The 26556-nt window shown below is 47.5% G+C and overlaps 1 long non-coding RNA gene across 1 annotated transcript in view; it reads right to left on the reverse strand.

Moving 5' to 3' along the window:
• The window catches only part of LOC137656730 (uncharacterized), an 88560-nt gene that overhangs the window by 19046 nt on the left and 42958 nt on the right, over positions 1-26556 (reverse strand). Inside the window, exon 2 of the long non-coding RNA XR_011047007.1 lies at positions 25771-25941. This is a non-coding gene — a long non-coding RNA (uncharacterized lncRNA). The remainder of the gene's footprint in view (positions 1-25770; positions 25942-26556) is intronic.

Consider the following 26556-nt stretch of genomic DNA (forward strand, 5'->3'; position numbering starts at 1 on the left):
CTTAAGCTCCTTGACTTCGGCCATAAGAGACTTATGATCGCTAACCACTGACTCTACTTTATCGCCTAAGGCCTGAATAGCACGCAACACAACAGACATATCAGGCTGAGGGCAAATAGTAGGTTCGGGGGTAGCCACTACAGGGGTAGGAAAAGGTAGGGGATCATGAGGTGAGGAAAAAAGTGAAGAGTGAGAAGAACTCCTCCTAACTCTACCTCTCTCTAACTTAGTTGAATATTTCAAAAGACGGACAAAATCAAGTTCCGAAAGTCCGGCGCATTCCTCACATCGATTTTCTAACTGACAGGGCCTGTCCCTACAGTCAGAACAAGCGGTGTGAGGATCTACCGAGGCCTTCGGAATACGCCTATTACAAGACCTACATCGTCTATGGGTGGGGGCTTGTGAAATGTCAGACATCTTGAATCCAAAGAGTTAGCCAAGTGGGGTTTCAAAATCAAGCAAAAGATCGTTAACCGTTAATCAGGACTATATAAAAGCTATCTAAGCTAATATAAGAAGGTTTCCAGTAAAGCGACAGCCGAAATCAAAGAGAAATACTTCACCAAAGTCGTGAAAATACTCCAAGAACATAAGCGTATCCCAGAACGTCTTGCCGGAAGCACGACAGAGGAAAAATTGAGGTGTCAACAAGAAGTACTATTGTACCTGGCCACAGGTGGCGCTGGTAAGTACACCCCCTTCTAGTATTGTGATAGCTGGCATATCCCTCCATAGAATTCTGTCGGGCAACGGAGTTGACAGCTACATGATTATCGGGTAAGTTTAATATTGAAAAATCTCTCACCGCATAAAGCTTGAGAACAAGAATAAAACTCTAGAAACGTTTACCTTCTTCCCCTAAAGAGACTAGGGAGAAGAGCAAAAACGATAACAACGTTACTCGCTTGAACGAAACGTTTATCCTCCTCTCTCTCCCTCCGTCTCTATCTCTCTCTCTCTCTCTCTCTTGACTTAGAACCTGAGAGAAGAGCCCAATCATATATATCGTTAAAACATATTATTGTTAAAGGAAAAAAACTGAAAGATTTCCCAAATAAAAAGTTCCTTTATTAGAATTAAAACCATTAAGCTAAGAAAGAATGAACAAAACGCTAGAAACGGTTACTCTTACTGCAACGTGACACCGTGAAAATTCTCTCTCTATCGTAACGATAGAGCGCAAGTTGAACGTTCTGAACGTCAACAACTGCAGAGACAAAACAAAACGTTAGTTCAACTTTGAAAACAGTACGAGACTATCAAAGAAATTCTTTCAAAAACATTAAAATAGCATAATATGTTAACAGGTAAAACCGAAATGACGGGCTCAATGTTAATTAACTTCGGTACCAAGAAAAGACCGCCTACTATTAGGAAAGGTCGAATATAAACAAATATAAAAATTAATTTTAATAAGTTTATAATAAAAGGAAGTTAATCGAAGAGGCCTATAAAAGGCGGAGAGATATAAAATAAATCTATAACTTTTGTTAAGCAAAATTAAGAAAGAGAGTCTATACTCTCTTAGACACCAACACTTCCGTCTAAGGGAAGGGTCGGCCATTTAAAAGTGAAAGAGAGTTCATACTCTCTTCGTCACCATAATTAATCAAATTAATTCCAAAAACTAGCTAAGCTAATGATAAAACTTCCTGAATAGCGAAAGCTAAACTCTAGAGCAAATACATCACCAAATCGTGAGCAAAAACTCCAGAATCAACAGCGTATCCATGTAGGTCTAGCCGGAGGCACGACAGAGGAAAAATTGAGGTGGTGTCAACAAGAAGTACTGCAGTACCTGGCCACAGGTGGCGCTTGTGAGTACACCCCCCTCTTGTATAGCGATCGCTGGCGTATCCCTTCCGTAGAATTCTGTCGGGCAACGGAGTTGACAGCTACATGATTATCGGGTAAGATTAATATTGAAAACTCCATCATTCTGGTACCAGACAAGGGGAAGAGGTTCCATCTGTTCCCTGGCGGGCTCACGAGACTAGTCCTGAGTCCTGATCAAGTGACCCACTGATACCAACCACAGATCAAGCCACAAAGTAGCCGGCATGGCATACTTTGCGACCCTCTCCTGGTTGTTGATCTCTGAGATTGAGTACGAGACTGAGAGTCCCGACAGTCTCTCAAAGGGAACCCCCTTGTGAGACTCTCTATGGCGGAGTCCAGAGTTAACACAGGAAGAGGCTCGTTGATGCTCTCATAATATCTCCTCTGCTGCACAAACGGCGGCAAGAGAAGCTTAGAGGAGAAGCCTGCTCAGAAGGAGGTGTAGGAGCCTGTAGCTTGCATCGCTGCCTTCCTTCAGGCACTCTTTAACCCCTTTGACCACGACAAGGCTGAACTAGCCCTTAGGGTCTTTGAATGCCATAGACTTGGTCAAGGACTGTGCCTTTCCCACCCTGTGGGGCTGTCGATGGATTTGACAGCCCATTGATGGATCTGATGCAGGCCAAAACCTACCAGAAGGCATGCTCAGACTTCCTGTGCTCCACCTCTGTGAGCTTAGGGCTAGTAGCTCTAGGCAAAAGATCGTCCTCAAAACCGAATTGCTCATCCACCTCCAAGCTCAGGGTGGGTCGAAGTCGTCAAGGTAGGCCATTGACGAGGCATCAGAGCGACGAGAGCCCGAAGGTTTGGGGTCACAAGAGCTCGAAGACTCAGCATGACGAGAGCCCGAAGGCTCAACGTAATATGAACCACGGCCCAAGGTCACGAGAGCCTGAAGGCTCAGCGTGATGAGAGCCCGAAGGCTCAGGGTCATAAGAGCCCACAGGCTCAGGGTCACGAGAACCTGAGGGCTCAACGCGACGAGAGCTCGAAGGCTTAAACAGGTGTCTCCTTGCTGCAGGGGGGAGCATACCCAGAGTGACAAGGGGTTAAAAACTCTTCCACCCAACCTACCCCTCGAATGGGATCGCCTAGTAGGTTCCTCCGAAGAGGGAATTTGCTCAGAAGTCAAAAGCTGGTCACCAAAAATTTTCTCTCATGGACGAGAGAGATGTCCTCCTGAAGGAGGACGTTTCCTCGGACTTCGCTCTCTCCCACACTTCCTCGGCGTCAGCCACAGAAGGGGACCAAAAGTCTGAGTGGCGGACAACAACATCGGGATCGTCAGGAGCTGCGACCAAGCGGGAAGGATCCACCTCTGAGGAAGATGGTGTATGCTTCCTCTCAGCACCCAACTGAAGGAGTTCGAACAGAACTTCCTTCGACGGGAACTATTTAAACCCAGCGGCAGCCACATCTGCAACAAATCAAAAAAAGAACAGGTACTCCCCGGGGAAGGGGCGAAACCGTTTCACCAGGGGAAACGGTACCGTCCCTTGACCCTCGAGGTCGACCTGGGGTTAATAGGCTGCGCTGCTACGCAGCTATTCTCCAGAAAGGACCAGCTTCAGGAAGAGATCAGTGGGAAAAAGAAGGGATCTGAGATTTCTTTGACTTTGAGGAAGTCCTGGAGGAGAAGATTCTCACTTAAGACTCCTTTTTCCTATGCCCAAACCTCTCCCAATGGAAGGCTGACCACTCCTGACACTTGGGACTGCACTTATCCCGGTCACACCGTTGGCCTTGGCAGGACGGACACAGCTGGTGAGGCTCTATCTCAAAGGTGGCCATGAAGGTACAGCAGGAGTGGCCCTCGGGTCCAGGACAGGTGTGCACGAGGTCAGTCAGAAGAAAAAGCAAACACTCAGAAAAGAGAAAGAAAAAAAAAAAGAATTAATTGTAAGGTTATCAAATGGCAAGTAAGTTTAAGGCAGGAGAGAGCGGCAACGTCCACACTCCATCAAGCCAAAAGCACAGTGGGTGCTCAGCCCAGGTGTGAGAGTGAACGGGGTAGTGGTAGCCGGCTACCCCAAACCCATCCTGCTAACTAGCGGAGTAGGTAGTTATCCCTCACTAAAATCTTATGGCTCGTCTTTCAGCTACATCAAAAGTAATATCCCCTATAAATAGCGAGAGTTTGTATTGAGTGACGGAACAATTGTATTTTTCCTAATACAAACCTGAAGCTATTTATACAGATTGGCCCACCAGCACCTATCCCCCAAGAAAGTCCTGCCTGCAAGCAAAGTGGGGGCTAAGCCCAGGTGTGTGAGTGAGTGGGATAACCTGCTACCCCCCCCCCTCCTGCTAACTGGCGGGTGGGGTTGTTATCCCTTGCTAACAGCCTTATGGCTCGTATTTCAGCTAAGCCGAAAGTAATGTCCTTTATAAATAGCTCCAGGATAGCATCATTAGGAAAAATTATATTTTAATTATAAAATAAATTTTTGAATATACTTACCCGGTGAATATATAATAGCAGCTGCTGCTCCAGCGGCTCGACAGAAAAACACACAAAAACTCGCCAACTATCGGCCAGATACCACACATGCATGTAAACAAGCCTCAATTCTTCTCGTCCCGCTGCGTCTCTATTGGGGAGGAAGGGAGGGCCTTTAATTTATATATTCTCCGGGTAAGTATATTCAAAAATTTATTTTATAATTAAAATATCATTTTTAAATATTTAACTTAGCCGGTGAATATATAATAGCTGATTCACACCCAAGGCGGTGGGTAGAGACCAGAGTTAATTAAGTTTACAGCGTATATGCTTAGAGTTTTTGACAGTTATCAATATAACAAAACCAAAATATATAGGTACCTGGTAAGGAAGTTGACTTAGACGATTACTCTGCCTTGTAAGTCTGTCTTCCTCACGAAGCCCAGCGATCCTCTTAGGATGCTGAAAGACTCCCAGGAGCTGAAGTATCAAGGGCTGCAACCCATACAAACAGGACCTCATCAAACCCCTAATCTGGGCGCTCTCAAGAAATGACTTTGACCACCCGCCAAATCAACCAGGATGCGAAAGGCTTCTTAGCCTTCCGTACAACCCAAAAAACAATATTAAAAACATTTCAAGAGACAGATTAGAAAGGATATTGGAATTAGGGAAGTGTAGTGGTAGAACCCTCACCCACTACTGCACTCGCTGCAACGAATGGACCCAGTGTGTAGCAGTCCTCGTAAAGAGTCTGGACATCTTTTAAGTAAAATGACGCGAACACTGACTTGCTTCTCCAAAAAGTCGCGTCCATGATACTTTGCAGAGATCTATTTTGCTTGAAGGCCACGGAGGTTGCTATAGCTCTAACTTCGTGCGTCTTAACCTTAAGCAAACATCGGTCTTTCTCATTCAAGTGTGAATGAGCTTCTCGTATTAAAAATCTGATAAAATATGACAAAGCATTCTTTGACATAGGCAAAGATGGTTTCTTAACTGAGCACCATAATGCCTCAGATTTACCTCGTAATGACTTAGTACGAGCTAAATAGAACTTAAGAGCTCTAACAGGACATAATACTCTTTCCAGTTCGCTGCCTACGATCTCTGATAAGCAAGGAATATCAAAAGATTTAGGCCAAGGACGAGAAGGCAGTTCATTTTTGGCCAGGAAACCAAGTTGAAGTGAACAAGTGGCTTTTTCTGTAGAAAAGCCGATGTTCTTACTGAAGGCATGAAGTTCACTGACTCCTTTAGCCGAAGCCAAGCACACTAGGAAAAGTGTCTTGAGAGTGAGATCCTTCAGGGAGGCTGAATGTAATGGCTCAAACCTGTCTGACATGAGGAACCTTAGGACCACGTCTAAGTTCCATCCAGGAGTTGCCAAACGACGTTCCTTAGAGGTCTCAAAAGACTTAAGGAGATCTTGGAGATCTTTATTGTTGGAAAGATCTAAGCCTCTATGCCGAAAGACCGAAGCCAACATGCTCCTGTAGCCCTTGATCGTGGGAGCTGAAAGGGAGCGAACCTTTCTCAGATGTAAGAGAAAATCAGCGACTTGGGCTACAGAGGTACTGGAAGAGGACACAGATGCTGACTTGCACCAGTCTCGAAAGACTTCCCACTTCGACTGGTATACTCTAATGGTAGAAGCTCTCCTCGCTCTTGCAATCGCACTGGCTGCCTCCTTCGAAAAGCCTCGAGCTCTTGAGAGTCTTTCGATAGTCTGAAGGCAGTCAGACGAAGAGCGGGGAGGTTTTGGTGTACATTCTTTACGTGGGGCTGACGTAACAGATCTACCCTTAGAGGAAGGACTTCTTGGAAAGTCTACCAGCCATCGAAGTACCTCGGTGAACCACTCTCTCGCGGGCCAGAGGGGAGCAACCAACGTCAACCTTGTCCCTTCGTGAGAGGCGAACTTCTGCAGTACCTTGTTGACAATCTTGAATGGTGGGAATGCATAAAAGTCCAGATGAGACCAATCTAGGAGAAAAGCGTCTATGTGTATTGCTGCTGGGTCTGGGACTGGAGAGCAATAGATTGGAAGTCTCTTGGTCATCGAGGTTGCAAAGAGATGGTGGGTTGACCCCAAGTCGCCCAAAGACTCTTGCACACGTCCTTGTGGAGGGTCCATTCCGTAGGAATTACCTGACCCCTCCGACTGAGGCAGTCTGCTAAGACGTTCAAGTCGCCCTGGATAAACCTCGTTAACAGGGAGATGCCTCGATCTCTTGACCAAATGAGCAGGTCCCTTGCGATCTCGTACAGCGTGAGGGAGTGGGTGCCTCCTTGCTTGGAGATGTACGCCAAGGCTGTGGTATTGTTGGAGTTGATCTCTACCACTTTGTTTCGAAGGAGACTCTCGAATTTCATCAAGGCCAAGTGGATTGCCAAAAGCTCCTTGCCGTTGATGTGCATGCTCCTCTGACTTGAGGTCCACAGACCTGAGCATTCCCGACCGTCCAGGGTCGCACCCCAACCCAAATCCGATGCGTCTGAGAATAGTACGTGGTTTGGGTTCTGAACTGCTAGGGAAAGTCCCTCTCTCAGACTGATATTGTCGTTCCACCAATTCAGGCATGCCTTTACTGGTTCGGAGACCGGGATTGAGACCGTCTCTAACGTCTTGTCCTTCTTCCAGTGAAAGGCTAGATGGAACTGGAGAGGTCGAAGGTGTAGCCTTCCTAGCGAGACAAACTGCTCCAGGGATGATAGAGTTCCTACTAGACTCATCCAATTCCTGACTGAGCACCGTTCTCTCTTCAACATTAGTTGGACTTTGAGCAGGGCTTGCTCTATTCGGGTGGCAGACGGAAAAGCCCGAAAAACTGGACTGCGAATCTCCATCCCTAAATACAGTATAGTTTGGGATGGAATCAGCTGGGACTTTTCTAGGTTGACCAAAAGTCCCAATTCCTTGGTCAGATCCAATGTCCAATGAAGATCCTGCAGACAGCGATGACTGGACGAGGCTCTGAGAAGCCAGTCGTCCAAGTACAGGGAGGCTCGGATTCCCGAGAAATGGAGGAATTTTGCTACATTCCTCATAAGCCTCGTAAACACGAGAGGAGCAGGACTTAGGCCAAAGCACAGGGCCCGAAACTGGTATACCACATTTTTTAAAACAAACCTCAGAAACAGTTGGGAATCTGGGTGTATAGGGATGTGAAAGTACGCGTCTCTTAGGTCGAGAGAGACCATCCAGTCTCCCCTTCTGACCGCAGCTAAGACTGATTTCGTGGTCTCCATGGTGAACTTTGTTTTCGTAACAAAGACGTTGAGCGCACTGACGTCTAGCACCGGTCTCCAACCTCCTGTCTTCTTCGGGACTAGGAAGAGACGGTTGTAAAACCCCGGTGATTGAAGGTCCGAGACTTTCACCACCGCTCCCTTCTCTAGCAATAGAGACACTTCTAGGTTTAGGGCTTGTCTCTTTGACTCCTCTCGGTACCTGGGAGAGAGGTCGATGGGGGAAGTCGCTAGAGGAGGTTTGCGTACAAATGGAATTTTGTACCCCTCTCTGAGCAACCGAACAGACTGTTGGTCTGCGCCCCTCTTCTCCCAGGCCTGCCAGAAGCTCTTCAATCTGGCTCCTACTACTGTCTGAGGCTGTGGGCAGTCAGACTCTGCCACGTGAGGACTTGGCTCCTCTCTTCTTTCCTCTCTTTCCCTCGGCACGAGTACTTCCCCTGCTGGGAGCTCTGCCACGAAAGGGCGGAATAAATCTGGACGCCGGAGTGTCGATCCTGGGTCTAGCAGAAAAGGATGTAGAAGGAGTCCCTTTGCGAGCAGAGGACGCCACCAAGTCATGGGTGTCCTTCTGCACGAGTGAAGAAGCTATGTCCTTAACCAATTGTTGCGGGAACAAAAACTTTGATAAGGGAGCAAAGAGCAGTTCTGATCTCTGACAGGGAGTAACTCCTGCCGAAAGAAAAGAGCAAAGGGACTCTCGCTTCTTTAAGACTCCCGACGTAAAAGAGGAGGCGAGCTCATTGGAACCATCGCGGATGGCTTTATCCATACAGGACATTATCAGTAAGGAGACATCTCTATCAGCCGATGAGATTTTCCTACTTAAGGCTCCCAAAGACCAGTCAAGGAAGTTGAAAACTTCAAAGGCTCTGTATACTGTACGCCTTTCAGCAGATGGTCAAGGTCCGAGGAGGACCAACTAATCTTCGAGCGTCTCATGGCTGGGCGGCGGGGAGAGTCTACGAGGCTTGAGAAGTCACCCTGGGCAGAGGCAGGGACTCCCAAGCCGAGAACTTCTCCCGTGGCATACCAGACGCTCGATCTAGACGAGAGCTTTGACGGAGGGAAGGCAAAGGCCGTCTTCCCCAAACTCCTCCTGGTATCCAACCAGTCGCCTAAAAGTCGTAAAGCTCTCTTGGAAGAGCGAGAGAGCACTAGCTTTGTAAAGGCTGGCATGTTAGCAGGTAAGCCTAGAGCAAACTCAGACGGTGGCGAACGAGGAGCAACAGTGACGAAGTGATCGGGAAAAAGCTCCTTGAAAATTAACATGACTTTCTTAAAGTCCATTGATGGAGGAACCGTTCTAGGTTCGTCTACATCCGAAGGAAGATCATCATGATGAGGGTCAGCAACGTCCTCATCTGAAGGATCCTCATCCGACAACTGCTGAGTAACAAGCAAAGGGGTTGGCAATGCTTGACACGCAGAGTCCACACACACTGGTGCATTAGTAGCAGTCCAGGACGCTACGTCATGTAACTGCTTAACAGCCTGTGAACTGGCAACAACAACAGGAGCGGGAGGACGCTCGACGTCAACTCGAGACTGTTTTGACTGCCTAGACTGAGCAGTCAAAACAACTCTAGACTGCGGTAGTTGACGCTCAGCGTCAAAACAAGTCAACTCCGCTGGTTGGCGAACGTCCTGAACGTCAACAAGAGCATTAGGAAGTGGCTGAACGTCCATATGCGGCTGAAAGTCAACACGTGACTGCATCGAGTGAGGCTCTACAAAGCGTGACTGACGTGACTTAGCTACGCCAACGTCAACAGGACGAGCAAAGGCTCGTTTTGGCGGCTGAAGGCCAGGATCTCGATGAGTTAAGCGGCGAGGATCATCGTGAACCTTATCGGCAGAATAGTCTTCCATAAGGGAGGCGAGCTTAATCTGCATGTCTTGCAGCACAACCCATTTAGGATCAACGGGAATGGGTGCGGTAAAAGACGGGGTTAACGTCTGAGACGGCACAACCTTGCCTACACCAAGACTCTCTGAGCCTGTGTAACGTTGCTGCTTAGGCGGCGAGCAGTCTTCCGATGACTGCAAAGGGTCAGAGCTGTCCCAATGGCTACAGCCAGGACGCTGGACCTGTCCTGAAGGGACCGACTTTCGCTTAAGGGGCCTAGAAACCTTGCTCCACGGTTTCTTATGCGAAAAGCCTTCGGATGACGAGGAGAAAATGGTCTCTCTCGTCTTATGGTAGGGGCGATCTTGGTGAGACACGCCTGTTACCATAGAGGGAACGTCTGTTCGCTGATCAAGGCCTCTCGAACGACATTACTTCTCCCCTGGGCTTGGGAGCTTGCAAAAGGTCTCGGACTAGGTGAACGACAGGCACGAACAGACGAACCCTCGGTCGCAACACTGTTCACAACACTTTGCGCACTAATCACTTTCCCACGATTTTCCGCTGTGGCACTCTGACACTTTAGCTCTTTAACGTCAGCCATGAGTTGATTACGATCTGTTGCTAACGATTCAACTCTTTCACCCAAGGCATGAATGGCACGTAACATGTCTCGCATCGATGGTTCCTGAGTGCCAGAAGGGGGGTTAGGTACAACCACTACAGGGGAAGGATTAGGTTCAGGGGCATGTGGAGAGGAAAAATCTACTGATCTAGAGGAACTCCTCCTTACCCTATCTCTCTCTAGCTTACGAGAATACTTGTCGTATTCGAGCCAATCGAATTCCGAAAGGCCCACGCATTCCTCACACCGATCTCCTAATTGACAGGTTTTACCCCGACAATTAGAACACACAGTATGTGGGTCGAGAGAGGCCTTTGGAAGACGCCTATTGCAATCCCTAGCATTACACTTACGAAATCTAGGGGCTTGTGAAGCGTCAGCCATTTTGAATTAGTCAAAGAAAGTCCAAAAAACAATCCAAGTCATCAACAATTAAATCTGTCCAATAAAGAGTTCAAGAGTTTAAGTTGAGGAAAAACACCTGCACTGCGAAAGCTCAAACCAAAATGAAGTACTTCACCAAATATGTTGAGAAAACTCCAGGTTATACAGCGAGTATTGATACGTCTTGTCGTCAAGGTCGACAGAGAAGAATTGAGGCTTGTTTACATGCATGTGTGGTATCTGGCCGATAGTTGGCGCTGGTGGGCACACCCGCAACCTTCATAGCGATCGCTCGCGAGTTTTTGTGTGTTTTTCTGTCGAGCCGCTGGAGCAGCAGCTGCTATTATATATTCACCGGCTAAGTTAAATATTTAAAAATATAAATTACTTCCAAATTTGTTATTTTCATGAGGACTATTGGACAGCTGTCTGGAAATAAATATACTTCAAATCCTCCAAAAGCATGAAGTTTCTCTCTCTGATGAAAGACAGTCTGAACTGCACCATTTCCATCTTGAATGTGATCTGTCGAACAAGCCGGTTCAGTAGAGACGTCGATGACTGGCCTCCATCCTTTCGCTTGAAGAAGAGTCATCCACTACTTCCAGCACCTTCTTTGCAGTATAGTTTTCACCTCTGTCAACAGGGCCAGAGATTTCTGCAATCACAATGGGTAGGACAGGAAAATATCAGTTCTGTGTATACCAGGAAGCTGATAGTCCTAGAAAAGCAGTAAGTAGCCATTCTGCAAGACACTTTCTACCAATGGCTGGGTATTGCGTGGCTCCCTTGTTACTTCAGCAGGCATGCATTCTGCTACTAGTGGCACCTGGAGAAAGAGACAGTCCCTTTTCTTCTTCCCATTACCATTCTTCCTACTGAGCCTGAAAAGGGGCTCAAAAAGGCAGAGCATAGTCCAGTGTCCTCAGAGAGGAAAACCCACTGAACCTTCCTACTGTAGTAGAAAGAGAGACAGGAACAGGAAAAGTGTTACTGTTTGTAGACAAATTGCCCATAACACCATCAACCATCTTATCCAAGGTACTATGCAACCCCCTCAGATCAGGCTAGACAAGAACATTCAAGGACAGTCCTACAGGTAAAAGTAGAAGTCAAAGAAGAGGGAAATTCTTAAAGGAATGTTATTCTTGGAAGATACTTATGAAGTCCTCTTGGATCTCTTCCTTCAGTAACTGAACTTCTATCACTGGGCAAGAAATCAATTTACACAAAAAATGCACGCACAAAAATAATGAGAATCAATGCTCAGAGGAGGCACAAAGCACCAATACTGTACACTTTGTAACATCCTGAACATTTACATTAATCATAATTACAAGAAGAATCAGCAGTCATCACTTTAATCATAGTCATTCCCATTACCATGCAGAAGGTCAAATATGACAAATTCGTAGATAATTTGTATTTTTCCTAACTATACAAACCTTAGCTATTTAATAGGGGTATTACTTTCGGCGTACCTGAAATGACAAGCCATTAATTTTTAACGAGGGTTAACTAACCACACTGCTAGTTAGCGGGGGGTAGGGAGGGTAACTAGCTACCGCTCCCCCTCACACACCTGTAATTGAGCTCACTTTGCTTGGAGGCAGGACTTCAAGGGGGATAGGGCTGACGGGCAAGTTTGGTTAAATAGCTAAGATTTGTATAGTTAGGAAAAATTTTATTTTCCTTAGTAAAATAAATTTTTGAATATACTTACCCGATGATCATATAGCTGCATCCCTGCTGCCCGACAGAAAAAACCTACGGGAGGAATACGCCAGCGATCGCTATACAGGTGGGGGTGTACATCAACAGCGCCATCTGTCAAGTAGGTACTCAAGTACTCGATGTCAACAACGAACCAATTTTCTCCTCTGTCCCACTGGTTCTCTATTGGGGAGGAAGGGTGGGTCCTTTAATTTATGATCATCGGGTAAGTATATTCAAAAATTTATTTTACTAAGGAAAATAACATTTTTCAATATCAAACTTACCCGATGATCATATAGCTGATTCACACCCAGGGGGGTGGGTAGAGACCAGCATAACAAGTTGACATTATGAGCTAAGTATTCCGTATTTCATTTTTGCAGTTATTCAAAATAACAAGCATAAAATAAATAAGTTCCTGGTAAGGAAGACGACTTGAACAATTACTCTGCCTTTTTAAGTACGTCTTCCTTACTGAGCCTCGCGATCCTCATAGGATGCTGAGCGACTCCTAGGAGCTGAAGTATGAAGGGTTGCAACCCATACTAAAGGTCCTCATCAAAACCTCTAATCTAGGCGCTTCTCAAGAAATGATTTTGACCACCCGCCAAATCAAGTAGGATGCGAAAGGCTTCTTAGCCTTCCGGACAACCCAAAAATATTTCAAGAGAAAGATTAAAAAGGTTCTGGAATTAGGGAATTGTAGTGGTGGAGCCCCCACCACTACTGCACTCGTTGCTACGAATGGTCCCAGAGTGTAGCAGTTCTCGTAAAGAGACTGGACATTCTTAAGATAAAAGACGCGAACACTGATTTGCTTTTCCAATAGGTTGCGTCGAATATATTTTGCAGAGATCTATTTTGGTTAAAGGTCACGGAAGTTGTGACAGTTCTAACTTCGTGTGTCCTTACCTTCAGCCAAGCTTGGTCTTCCTCATTCAGAAGGGAATGAGCTTCTCGTATTAACAGTCTGATAAAAATAGGATAAAGAATTCTCTGACATAGGCAAAGATGAATTCTTAACTGAACACCATAAAGCTTCAGACGGGCCTCGTAAAGGTTTTAAAATAGAACTTAAGAGCTCTTACAGGACATAATACTCTTTCTAGTTCATTTCCAACCATACGATAAGTTTGGAATATCGAACGATATTGGTCAAGGCCGAGAAGGCAGCTCGTGTTTGGCTAGAAAACCAAGATGTAGAACATGTAGCCGTTTCGGATGAGAATCCGATGTTCTTGCTGAAGGCATGAATCTCACTGACTCTTTTAGCTGTGGTTAAGCATATCAGGAAAAGAGTCTTAAAGGTGAGATCTTTCAGGGAGGCTGATTGAAGTGGTTCGAACCTGTCTAACATAAGGAATCTTAGAACCACGTCTAAATTCCAACCAGGTGTAACCAAACGACGCTCCTTCGTGGTCTCAAAAGACTTAAGGAGGTCCTGTAGATCTTTATTGTTGGAAAGACCTAAGCCTCTGTGACGGAAGACTGATGCCAACATGCTTCTGTAACCCTTGATAGTGGGAGCTGAAAGAGATCGCTCTTTCCTCAGATATAAGAGGAAGTCAGCTATTTGAGTTACAGAGGTACTGGTCGAGGATACGGATACTGACTTGCACCAGTTTCGGAAGATTTCCCACTTCGATTGGTAGACTCTAAGGGTGGATGTTCTCCTTGCTCTAGCAATCGCTCTGGTTGCCTCCTTCGAAAAACCTCTAGTTCTCGAGAGTCTTTCGATACTCTGAAGGCAGTGAGACGAAGAGCGTGGAGGCCTTGGAGTACCTTCTTACGCGTGGCAGACGTAGCAGGTCCACCCTTAGGGGAAGAGTTCTGGGAACGTCTACTAGCCATCGAAGTACCTCGGTAAGTTATTCTCTCGCGGGCCAGAGGGAAGCAACTAGTGTCAACTTTGTCCCTTCGTGAGAGGCGAACTTCTGCAGTACCTTGTTGACAATCTAGAACGGAGGGAATGCATATAGATCTAGATGAGACCAATCTAGTCTAAAGGCATCTAAAAGAACTACTGCTGGGTCCGGGATAGGTGAGCAAAGTATTGAGAGCCTCTTGGACATCGAGGTTGCGAAGAGATCTATGGTTGGCTGGCCCCAGGTGACCCAAAGTCTCTTGCATACATCCTTGTGGAGGGTCCAATATGTTGGAATTATTGTCCCTTCCTACTGAGACAATCTGCTAAGACATTCAAGTTGCCTTGGAAGAAACTTGTTACAAGTGAAAAGTCTAGACCTGTTGAACAGGAGAGGAGGTCACTTGCGAACTCGTACCATGACAGAGAGTAGGTCCCTCCTTGCTAGGAGATGTACATCAAAGCAGGGAGTTGTCCGTGTTCACCTCCACTATTTTGCCTTGAAGGAGAGACCTGAAGCTTTTCCAGGTCAGACGTACTGCCAGAAGCTTCTTGCAGTTGAAATGCATTGTCCTTTGACTCGAGTTCCATAATCCCGAGCATTCCCTACCGCCTAAGGTCGCACCCCAGCCTACGTCCGATGCGTCTGAGAAGAGAACGTGGTTGGGAGTCTGAACAGTCAGGGGAAAACCCTATTAAAGGTTGATAAAGTCCTTTCATCAAGTCAGACCAGACTTATCTTCCGGAAACCGGGATCGAGACCGCTTCTAGCGTCTTGTCCTTTTCCAGTGAAGAGCTAGATGAAACCGAAGAGGACGGAGGTGTAGTCTTCCAAGTGACACCAATTGAACCACGGATGACAGTGTCCTAACCAGACTCATCCACAGCCTGACATGGCCGTGTTCCTTCTTCAGCATCTTCTGGATGGATAGCAGGGCTGGGGGTTGATCGTCTTGTTCAGCCATGTCCTCATCAGAGGGTTCCTCATCCGAAACTGATGAGGAAACGGCAACGGAGTGGGCAACGTCTGACTCGCTGAATCCGGTCGCACTGGTGGATGCGTGACGGAGCCGGACACAAGATCATGGTACTGCTGCACAGTCTGTGAACTGTCAACCATGGGGACGCGAGGAAGTACAGCGACAACCCGAAACTGTCTAGACTGTCTGGGTTGTGCAGACAACCCCTTAACGGGTTGCTGAGGATGCCGCACTGCGTCACAACAAGTCACCTCTGCTGGTTGTTGAACGTCTTCCCAGTGACACACTGAACGTCCACAACCACCTCCGAGAGTCGCTTAACGTCAACGTGCGACTGGCAACCCACACTGGGTCGCACCGGTGGAGGAACCATCTCAACTGGCGGACGTGAGTAGGATACCTCAGCGTCAACAGGGCGTACAACCAACCGGTAGGAAGGTTGTTGGCAAGAAGGTTCTTCTCCGTAAAAAATCCTCTATCAAGGACTAAGCTTGGACTGCATGTCTTGCAACAAAGCCCAAGGTCTATGGGAGCAGGTGTGGCAACAGACGGGGTTAGCGACTGAAGCGGAACCATTTACCATCCCTGGAAGCATGTTATGCTTTAATTAAAGTCCATAGGAGGCTAAGCAGCTTAAGGCTCCTTTCCAAATGACAGAGTCCTCAAGGGAATATCAGAAGGAGGGAGAACAGCACTTTCTCATCTACAGGAACCATGTCCGAGAAAAGCTAGGTTATCTCAGTGAGGGTTTCACTGGTGCATAAGCAGCAGATCAGAAGGCAACGTTATGAAACTGCTTGACAGTCTGTGAACTGTCAAAAATTGAACTGTCAACCCCAACAGGTGCGTGAGGACATACAGCACTGGTGTATTAGTAGCACACCAGAAGGCAACGTCATGTAACTGTTTGACAGTCTGTGAGTTGGCAACAACCAAAGCTGTGTGGGGAAGCTTCAACTCCTGACTGACTAGTTTGCTGCGGGCGAGTGGCGGTAACCACAGTGTGTTGCGGAGGCTGACACACCGTGTCAAAACACGGCAGCTTGTGGTAGCTCACGCACGGCAACGGAGTGCTCCGTGTGTCTGTGGGAGTCAGCATGCGTCTGGCAGGGTCGACTGCGCATGGGTGGAGGAGCTCTCACAACAAGAGTGTGGGAGCAGGCAGCAATGCCGGGCGCACAACCGTGGCAGGCTGTAGGCCAACGGGTGCATCGTCAACCTTCTCCGCAGTCGGAGTGTGGGAGCTGGCAACAACAAAAGCGGAGTGCTGGTGCGTGGGAGGGACTGCCGTGGGTTGCGGAGCATGCCGCATTGCGGCAAAACACGGCAGCTTGACAGCACCTTCCCACTGCTGATGCGGTAGCTCACGCATGTCAACGGAGGGTGCAGCATGAACATGCGTCTGGCAGGGTCGACTGCGCATCGGTGGTGGAGCTCTCACAGGTGGAGTGTGGGAGCAGGCAGCCGCAGTATCTGCTGAGCGCACAACCGTGGCAGGTTGTAGGTTAACAGGTGCAGTGTCAACCTTCTCAGCACGATACTCCTGCATGAAGGAAGCAAGCTGAGACTGCATATCTGCAGCATGGACCACTAGGGTCTATAAAAGACGGCAACAAACGGAGCTACTGTCCGTTGTGACTGAGGGTCTAAAACAGCTGGTGCAGCAACAGACGGAGTTACTGCCTGTTGCGGTACCACCTTGCCTCTCTCGGAAGGTGTGCAGTCGTCGGATGACTGCAGCGAGTCCGAACTGACCCAGTGGCTACACCTAGGCCGTTGGACTTGCGCGGAAGGGACCGACTTGCATTTAAAAAGCTGCAAGATTTGGTCCATGGTTTCTGCGAGAAACCTCTTCCGCAGACGAGGAATAAATGGGCTCTCTCGTCTTTGTGTGGGTGGGGTGATCACGTCGGCAACGTGTGTAGATACACCCGAAACCACGGAGGGAAACGTCTGTTCGTCGATCAAGGCCTGTGGAACCCATAAGTCCTTCGACATTACTTCTCCCCTGGGCTTGGGAGCTTGTAAGAGGTATCGGACTAGGTGAACAACTGGCACGAACAGACGAACCCTCGAACGCAACACTGTAACACTTTGCGCATATCACTTTATCACTTTTGATTTTCTGTTTGCACTTATTTCACTGAAATCGAAACTTTAACTGATTTCCACCTGAAACACGCAATCCTATCCTTCATTAAAAGGTAGTAATTGCGAAAACAGTTTACAATGCAACAGAAAAATATAATTAAAGATAGAGAATTCAGTGGCTGGAAAAGAGACTAAACACTAGATCAAATAAACTACGTTTAAAATCTCTCACCACATAAAGCCTGGGAACAAGAATAAAACTCTAGAAACGTTTTACCTTCTTCCCCTACAGCGACAAGGGAGAAGAGTAAAAAACGAGAACAACGTTACCCGCTTGAACGAAACGTTTATTCTCCTCTCTCTCCCTCCGTCTCTATCCTTCTCTCTCTTCTCTCTTGACTTAGAACCAAAGAGAAGAGCCCAATTATATATCGTTAAAACATATTATTTGCTAAAGGAAAAAACTGAAAGGTTTCCCAAATAAAAAGTTCCTTTATTTAGAATTTAAACCATTTAAGCTAAGAAAGAATGAACGAAACGCTAGAATCGGTTTACTCTACTGCAACGTGAAATACTCTCTCTCTATCGTAACGATAGAGCGCATGTTGAACGTTCTGAACGTCAACAACTGCGGAGACAAAACTAAACGTTAGTTCATCTTTGAAAACAGTACGAGACTATCAAAGAAATTCTTTCAAAAATATAAAATTAAAAAAGGTATAAATTCTTAAAAGGTAAATACGATATGACGGGCTCAAAGTTAATTAACTTCGGTTCCAAGTAAGGACCGCCTACTATTAGGAAAGGTCGCATATAAACAAACATAAAAATTAATTTTTATAAGTTTATAAAAAATGGAAAGTTAATCGAAGAGGCCTTAAAGGCGGAGAGATATAAAATAAATAGATCTATAACTTGTTAAGCAAAATTACCAAAAACCTAAACACACTTCCGTCTAAGGGAAGGGTCGGCCATTTAAAAGTGAAAGAGAGTCCATACTCTCTTCGAGTCCATACTCTCTTCGGCACCATAATTAAATCTATCCAAAACGAGTTCAAGTTTTGAAATGAAGATAAAACCCCTGCATAGCGAAAGCTCAAAACTGGAATAGTGTACTTCACCAAATCAATGTGAAAACAAATCCAGTTAGGGACGGCGTATTTAGTAGGTCTTGCCTGTGGCACGACAGAGGGAAAATTGGTTCGTTGTTGACATCGAGTACTTGAGTACCTACTTGACAGATGGCGCTGTTGATGTACACCCCCACCTGTATAGCGATCGCTGGCGTATTCCTCCCGTAGGTTTTTTCTGTCGTGCAGCAGGGATGCAGCTATATGATCATCGGGTAAGTTTGATATTGAAAAATACAAATTATCTACGAATTTGTCCTATGTTCCGTAACTAGAATACAAACCATGCTATCTAATAGGGGTGACTCACCCATTAGGAAGGGTGGACGTCCCAGCCAGTCTGGCTTTTTGGCTTTGCCCGGGGGTTCCTTATCTAAGTGTGTTAGCACTTAAGAAATAGGGAGCCCCTGCTCCTCCCTAAAACCTTGCTGTGTGTGAAGGTATGTAGAAGTGTGACTCGTCCTAGAAAGTTGTTCCGAAATTCTTTAGATGGAAAACTTATATACTAGGACTTTCCCAATACCACCTCATCAGGGTATGGGGACGTAACAGTATTAATCTTAATACTAGGAACACAAGGAAGCATGGTTTACCTGCAGTGGTTTGAGGTCAGCTATGCAGAGAACCCAGGATGCTGCTTTCCCCAAGAGAGGGGATGATGAAGAAAAGAATAGGGGCCAGTCAATCCTTTTCATTCATGCAGACTAAAACCGGGTAACAATGCCCTCAACCTTCTGCTACTTGTTCAATAAGGAGTTTGAGGTTTTAAACTAGCTGTTGTGCAGCCACCACAGGACCGAAAGAAAAAGTATCGAGTCTCCTGTGGGTCACGTCTTGCAGGTAGTGGGATGTGAACGTGGTCTGTCCTTTCCACACCCCAGCTTGAAGAACCTGCATTACTAAAAATTTCTTTTGAAGGCCAGGGACGTAGCTATGGCCCTGACATCATGTGCTCTGGGGCGACGTGACAAAGGAGAGTCTGGATTCAGTGCCAGGTCAATAACTCTGCGAATCCATGCAGGGCTGGTGTTCTTGGTGACCCTCCTCTTAGTCCTTCCTGTGCTGATGAATAGTGCTGGCACACGAGGACGGGCTGCGGCTGTTCTCTTGAGGTACAGCCTTAAGCTCCTCACTGGGCATAGTAAGAGATGGTCTGGGTCATCTGTTACAATGCGGAGACTAGAAATCCGGAAGGAGTCGAATCGAGGATCCGCTACTCCCGGGTTCTGAGTCTTAACAATAAACTCAGGGACGAAGCTGAACGTTACCTCTCCCCATCCCCTTGAATGGGCGATGTCATACGAGAGACCATGAAGTTCGCTGACTCGCTTGGCCGAGGCTAAAGCTAGCAGGAACACCGTCTTCCAAGTTAGGTGGCGATCTGATGCCTGGCGTAATGGTTCATAGGGAGGTCTCTTAAGAGACCTGAGAACTCGAACCACGTTCCATGGGAGAGGTCTCACTTCCGACTGGGGGCAGGTAAGTTCATAACTCCGTATGAGTAGAGAAAGTTCTAGCAATGAAGAAAGGTCCATTCCTTTCAGTCTGAAGGTGAGACTTAGGGCTGAGCGATAGCCTTTCACTTCCGAGACTATGAGGCGCATTTCTTCACGCAAATACACGAGGAACTCCGCTATTGCTGGAATAGTGGCATTGAGTGGAGAGATACCCCTTCTATGACACCAACCACAAAAGACTTTCCACTTTGTCTGGTAGACTGCTGCTGATGACTTCCGCAGAAGTCCAGACATCCTGATCGCAACTTCTTGTGAAAATCCTCTCTCCAGGCGTGAAGTCGTAGTGAAGCTACGGCTTTGTGGAAGATGTTGGTGTGTGGTTGTTTGAGTAGATTGTGTCGCAGAGGGAGTTTTCTTGGAGGCTCCGTTAGGAGTTGCAGAAGGTCCGGGAACCATTTTGCGTGATGCCATAGCAGAGCTATGAGGGTCATTGAAAGATTGACCGATGTTCTGGTCTTGGTGAGTACCCTCCTCATCAGACAGAACGGGGGAAAGGCGTAAACGTCGATGTTGTCCCACAGTTGTTAGAAAGCATCTTGCCAGAGAGCCTTGGGGTCTGGGACTGGGGAACAGTACAGCAGGAGCCTGAAGTTCAGGGCTGTTGCAAAGAGGTCCACAGTCGGCGACCATTGGGAACTAAACGGGCCAGTGATGAAAGGTGACCGAGGAGACGTAACCAAGATTGGGCTGGATGTTCTTCTCGTCTGAAAAAAGGTTTTGCGACCTTCCTCAGCCTTGCTATCCTGTTGTCTGATGGGAAGGCTTTGTGGAGAGTAGTGTCTATAATCATGCCTAAGTATACCAGTCTTTGAGTGGGAAGCAGGGAGGACTTCTCGAGGTTTACCATGATCCCCAGATCTTGGCAAAGTCTCAGAAGTTTGTTTCGGTGTTGAAGAAGGGTTGACACTGAGTCTGCTAGGATTAGCCAGTCGTCCAGATAATGGAGGAGATGGATACCAATCCTGTGTGCCCAAGATGATACTAAGGTGAACACTCTGGTGAAGACTTGTGGTGCTGTGGAAAGACCGAAGCACAGCACCTTGAACTAGTATTTTCTGTTGTCCAGGCTTAATCTCAAGTACTTCCTTGAAGACGGATGGACTGGGATTTGGAAGTACGGGTCCTTAAGATCCAGTGCGCACATGAAGTCTTGCGGTCTTACTGCTAGTCTGACCGTGTCTGCCGTCTCCATGCTGAACGGAGTTTGTTTGACAAACTTGTTCAGAGCTAAGAAGTCGATGACTGGTCTCCAGCCTCCAGACGCCTTCTTTACTAGAAAGAGTCGACTGAAGAAGCCTGGGGATCCGTCAAAGACCTCTTGGTGAGCGCCCTTCTTTAACAGGGTCTGGACTTCTGCCCGAAGGGCTTGCCCCCTTGCCGATCCCATGGCAAGGGAGTTCAATGACACTGGATTCATGGTCAGGGGAGGTAGAGATGTTATGAACGGGACGCGATATCCTAGACTGATCATGGAGATTGTCCAGGAATCGGCCCCGAGTTGCTTCCACCTGTTTGCGCAACTTTGTAGGCATCCCCCCACTGGTCGAAATGCAGGGGGACTGCCTATCCTAGTGTTTATGGCCTCGGCTGCTCCCTCTAGGATTTTTGCCTCCCCTGGAGGACTTTTTGCCTTTCCTTTCTTTGACAGAAAAGGACTTAAACACCATCGTCTTCGCTGTAGTTGTCGTCGTAGTGGTCTTGGCTGTGGTGCTGGAGGCTTAAAGGGCTTAGATGTTAAAGCCCTTTGGAGGAGGGAGTCTTGATGTGACTTCCTCCACCTCTCAGCTGCATGTTCCACATCCTTAGACTCGAATAGAAAATACCCCTCCATGGAGGAATGTCTGAGCCTATTGATCTTGGTGCTATGAACCTTCTGGTGGAATCTCTCAGCTACTGCATCCCGACGTTTCAGGATGGTATTTGCCCACAAGTGGACTTGGTGGGCTAGAAACTCGATTGTGCGAGTACCTGAGAGGAGGAAGGTTTCCATAGTTTTCCTGGTATGTTCCTTGAAGAAATCTTCAGAACATATCAGGATACCTAAGGTCCCCAACCAGACATCGAGCCACGAAGTGGCTTGCATAGCACACTTCGCGATTTTCTCCTGGTTGAGGATCTCGGCTGCCAAGAACGAGACCTGCCGGTTGGAGAGTCTCTCAAGAGGGACTCCCCTGGTTTAGCTGTTCCAGCGAGTGGTGAAGCGGGAGAGCTAAACAAGGCTCCTCCAGGATCTCAAAGCACCTCCTCTGCTGTACGCGAGGAGGTGGGAGGAGCTTGTTGGTGATACCGGAACGGTTGGAGGAGGACATCTCGGAGAGCTGCTGGGCAATCTTGTCCCTGGTACTCTTTACCCCTTGAGACCAGGGCAGGGCTGCACTGGTCTTACAGGGCTTCTGAGTACCAAAGACGCGGTCTAGGACCGTGTCTTTGCCCTCTCGAGGAGGGATCTCTGGGTCGGAAAACCCGTTGAGAGCCCTCATTAGAGTCAGAACCTCCCAAAACGCGTGTTCTAACTCTTGCTGGTCTCCTCCTGTTGAAGGACTTGCAGCAAAGCCTCCTTCTATCCCCAAAGGCTCTTCTTGGGGAGAATTGCGGACATTCCCCGAGTGGCTAGCTGGCTCTATCCTAACCCTAGTGGAGGACTTAGGCAATGTTTTGGAGTCTTTGGATTCCTACCTGGGAAGGATGTAAGACTCCAACATTGATGAGGGTGGCATGTTTCTTCCAATCCCGGACTGTGTGGAACTCTCGGCACGAAGAGAGGTTTCCTCCATTGGTGCGATGGGGGAGTCTCTCTTCGCATGATTCCCTTGGGTACGGGAGATATTCGTCTGAAAGGGAAGGAGAGGCAGTCCGAGGTTTAGGAGGAACTTGCCTCGAAGGTCTGCGTGGAGTCAGCTTCGTCCTTGGGGAAGTGACCGCGTCCAGAACTCCTCTTTTCCTCATCAGTGGAGTAGAGGAAGCCATGGTTCCGTGTCCCAAATCAGAGAGGACAGGCTTGAAAGCCTGAGTTAAGGCTCTGATCCGGGCACTGAACCAGGGCTGTTGGCTGACAGACGCACTGTCAGACATACCTCCTGAAGGGAAAGGAATTGAAGGATCCCTGGGAGGAGTCACTGGAATAGGTGGGTTTGCCTGTGGTAGCTTTGTGATCTTGAACCCCTCTGGAAGTTTCCCATCTCCCACAATGCGCGGAGGTATGCGCTTGCGGGGAGGGGAATGAGGCGATGGTGACCTTGCCGGACGTCGTTCCTTGTGATGAGTAGGCACACGCGTGGGAGAATATTGACGCTCGCGCGAGGGAGAATAATGGCGCTCGTGCGAGGGAGAATATTGGTACTTGCGCGCGGGAGACTGATGGCGCGCGTGGGAGAATATTCGCGCGCATCTGCTAAAGGCTTGGGGTGCGCGCGCAGGAGAATGTCCCCTAGCGCGCAGTAGATTCATGATGGGCGCGCATCCCTTGAAGAAGGTTGGCGAGCGTGCGCATGCGTATATCCTTGAGTGTGTGCGCAGGAGAAGGCTGGCGCGTTGGTAAGGGATGGCGCGCGGCTGAAGGCAGCATGACTGACTCATCTTCAAGCCTGCTAACAGGAGAAAGTTGGCGCGCAGGTTTTACCTGGCACGTAGGATGGTGCGCAGTATGGCGCACATGCAGGAGAATGTTGGCGCGCGGGAGAACGCTGGCGCACAGGAGAACGATGGCGCGCAGGTGAGCGCTGGCGCGTAGGAGATCGTTGGCGAGTATGCGCAGGGCGCGCAGGAGAATGTTGCCACATGTGCGCATGGCGCGTGGTGGAGCTATGCTCTTGCTGGCGCATAAGCACTTGATGATGCCCTGAGTTAGAGCGAGTAGGATGATCAACGCACTGTAGTGATGGGGCCTGACGAGCTTCTGATGAGCGCTGGTCAGGTTACGTGGGCGTGTAGCGCGTAAACTGTTGGCGCGCAATAGCACGTTCAGGTGGAGCCTTGTTAGGCCCATGCAGGAACGGCGACGGCAGGTCTGCCAGGTGGAAGGTCGACCTTCCACCGAAGGAGATCGTGAACGATCTGCAGAGAGGTCTAGGACCAATGCAGGTGCAGTGATGGATGATCGGTCTAGAGGCTCCTCTGCGGGGGACTGAAGAAGGCGAGCCTTCCGACGGATGCGCCCTCTGGGGGCCGTTGGATCAGCAAGCTGACCTTCTGCAGTCCTCCGAAGAGGAGTCTCTGTAAGTGAACTCCCCCGAGGGGGAAGAAACACTAGCAGGAGAGACTGACGATGGACGTGGTTTCCCCCTAATAGGATGATCAGGAACGGGTGAAACTAAGCCGTCAGCTACCGTAGAGTCTGGAGTGGAAGAGGAGATGGGTGAAACCGCATTGGATACCTCTGACACCACAACGTCGACAAGAGACAGAGGATCAACCTCTGACGGTGACGACGATTGCTTGACAGCAGCACCCAGGCAGATATAATCAAGCAAAACCTCCTTGGAGGGCGAACCCGTAAGCCCCAAGGAGGACCCAAGCTGAAAAAGTGAAGTTAGTAATAATTCGGTCTACGCTACCACTCGACGGTCTCTCGAAAGAGACCGACCGAGTGGGAGCTTCGAAGGAGGTTTGGGCAACGGAAGAAGAGGCCTTGCTTGGGTTTTTCTTCCTTCGAAGCAACCTTCGAAGGAGAAATATCCCGCTTGGACTTCTTCTACCGTTGTCGCCCAAACCTCTCCCACTGGGAGGCAGACCACTCCCTACACTCACAACACTTGTTGACACTATCATACCGTTGGCCCCTACAAGAAGGACAAAGGGCGTGATGATCAGTCTCGACCGCCGACATGAACGTTCCACAGGGGCGGTCGGGAAAACCAGGACAGGTGCACATGGTCGCAGAGGCCAAATTCACGTACACAGTAACTAGAAAAAGAAAAGAACAAAAAGCGTTAATGGCTGCCAATATGACGGCGAGGATGAGAGCGGCAACGTCCGACCACCATCCGAGCCGAAAGCAAAGTGAGCTCAATCACAGGTGTGTGAGGGGGAGCGGTAGCAAGCTACCCTCCCTACCCCCGCTAACTAGCGGTGTGGGCAGTTAACCCAAGTTAAAAATTAATGGCTCGTCATTTCAGCTAAGCCGAAAGTAATACCCCTATTAAATAGCATGGTTTGTGTTCCAGTTACGGAACAAACATCAACCATAGGTCAAAATGGGAAAGGGTAATTCTTAAAACTTCCAACGGAAGCAGCCATGGCAAAGTCAAGCAGCAGTGGAGATACAGTACTATAGTACTGTATTAACAATGCAGTCAAATAATGGTGAATATGCTAGTGTAGTAATTATTGCTCAAATATATATCCATACAAAAGACTTCGAGTTTGGGCTAGTAAATCTCCTCCTCTGATTAATGAAATGTATTCTCGTTGTGAATATTTGTTGCATACACTTATAAAGTACATTCCAGTATTGTAATGTATAATTCTTGTCTCAGAAAAGTTCTTATAAGCAGACAAAAACACAGACAATGTATCCTAAGTGGCTGTCAGTTCCTTTGTACTTCGTTATATTTCTTTAATACCTTTAGTTATAAATAAAATATCACAAATTTTTAAGTAATTTGTATTTTTCCTAACATACTTACCTAGAACTACATTCTTAGGAGTTACTGGTTAACTCTACCTAACCGATCAGCTTTTTGTATAGTTTACCCCCCTCTTCCCGTTTCCTACGGGGTCAACCTCTGGCAGTGTGGTACGTGCCCTGAGGCGACCCCAGGGTCAGGCAGCGTGCTAGCTCAGGTCGAATCGCCAGTAAGTTTCTGGTCGCGACGCGATAAACATCTCGCCGCGCTCTCTCTTACCTTGTGCGACCCTTTGTGCTTACCGCGTGTTACCCACGTGTTTCAATTTCACTTTCCCGTTACATCCTTGTGTCTCTTGGTGTGTTAGCTTTGTTCAGACATTTTACATCCCAAAAGTCTGTTTAAAAATATTATGCAACTTTTCTAGGAAAAATCAGCTCTGTCAGATTCCCTTTCAAAGCATAAATATACAGTACATATCTTTGTATTAATGATTAACTTTAATATACTCACCACATAGAAATCATTATAGTAATCCTCAAGACATGCTGCATATGATTCCTCATTATTCTAGATGGCTACATAATCATCAAACTTGAAAATACAGTATTACACAGCAATAATAAAAGGCCTTTGACTTGTACTCTGATGATATGATGAAGGCGAGTGCACAATATTACACACCTACAAAAGAAACAAAAGGCTTATTACAAATCCATTTATTCTAGATCAGGTTACATATTTTGTAAATCGTAAAACCAACTTTATAATTTTGTATTACAAAGGTAAACATTTCCCCCATAAAGAAAATCGACCCGACAAGTAATAAGAGTTTACGCCTGTCACAACCACCTACATAGACCCCTCGGTTCGATTGTCATGTTGCTCTGAAAACAATTGACTGTGGGACACTGATTAGGGTGCATGTAAGACAGCTGCCACCTGTATGTATGATGACGGCAATGTAAGGGGGCCATTAGCCTCCTCCCCCCGGAAGGTAAGCAGGTAAGGACGCGGCTTATAGGTTAGGTTGGGGGAGGAAGTTTACGTTAGTTTGTGTCCACTTTTAATACACAAGGGAGGAACTTCCCACAGTTATACAAAGGCACCTACCGAGTCTGGGAGCCTTTGTATATTAGCGGCCAGTTCCTCCCGTTTGGATTAAAAATTGACATTAACTAACCTAAATTTTCCCCTCTAACCTAACCTACAGGCTGTGTCCTTATCTACTTATCTAATGGGGGGGGGGCAAACCCCTTCCATTGCTGTATTCTAAGTTAGCCGCAATCATACATACAG

This window comes from Palaemon carinicauda, chromosome 17 (assembly GCF_036898095.1).
Source record: "Palaemon carinicauda isolate YSFRI2023 chromosome 17, ASM3689809v2, whole genome shotgun sequence".
Classification (NCBI taxonomy): Eukaryota; Metazoa; Arthropoda; class Malacostraca; order Decapoda; family Palaemonidae; genus Palaemon; species Palaemon carinicauda.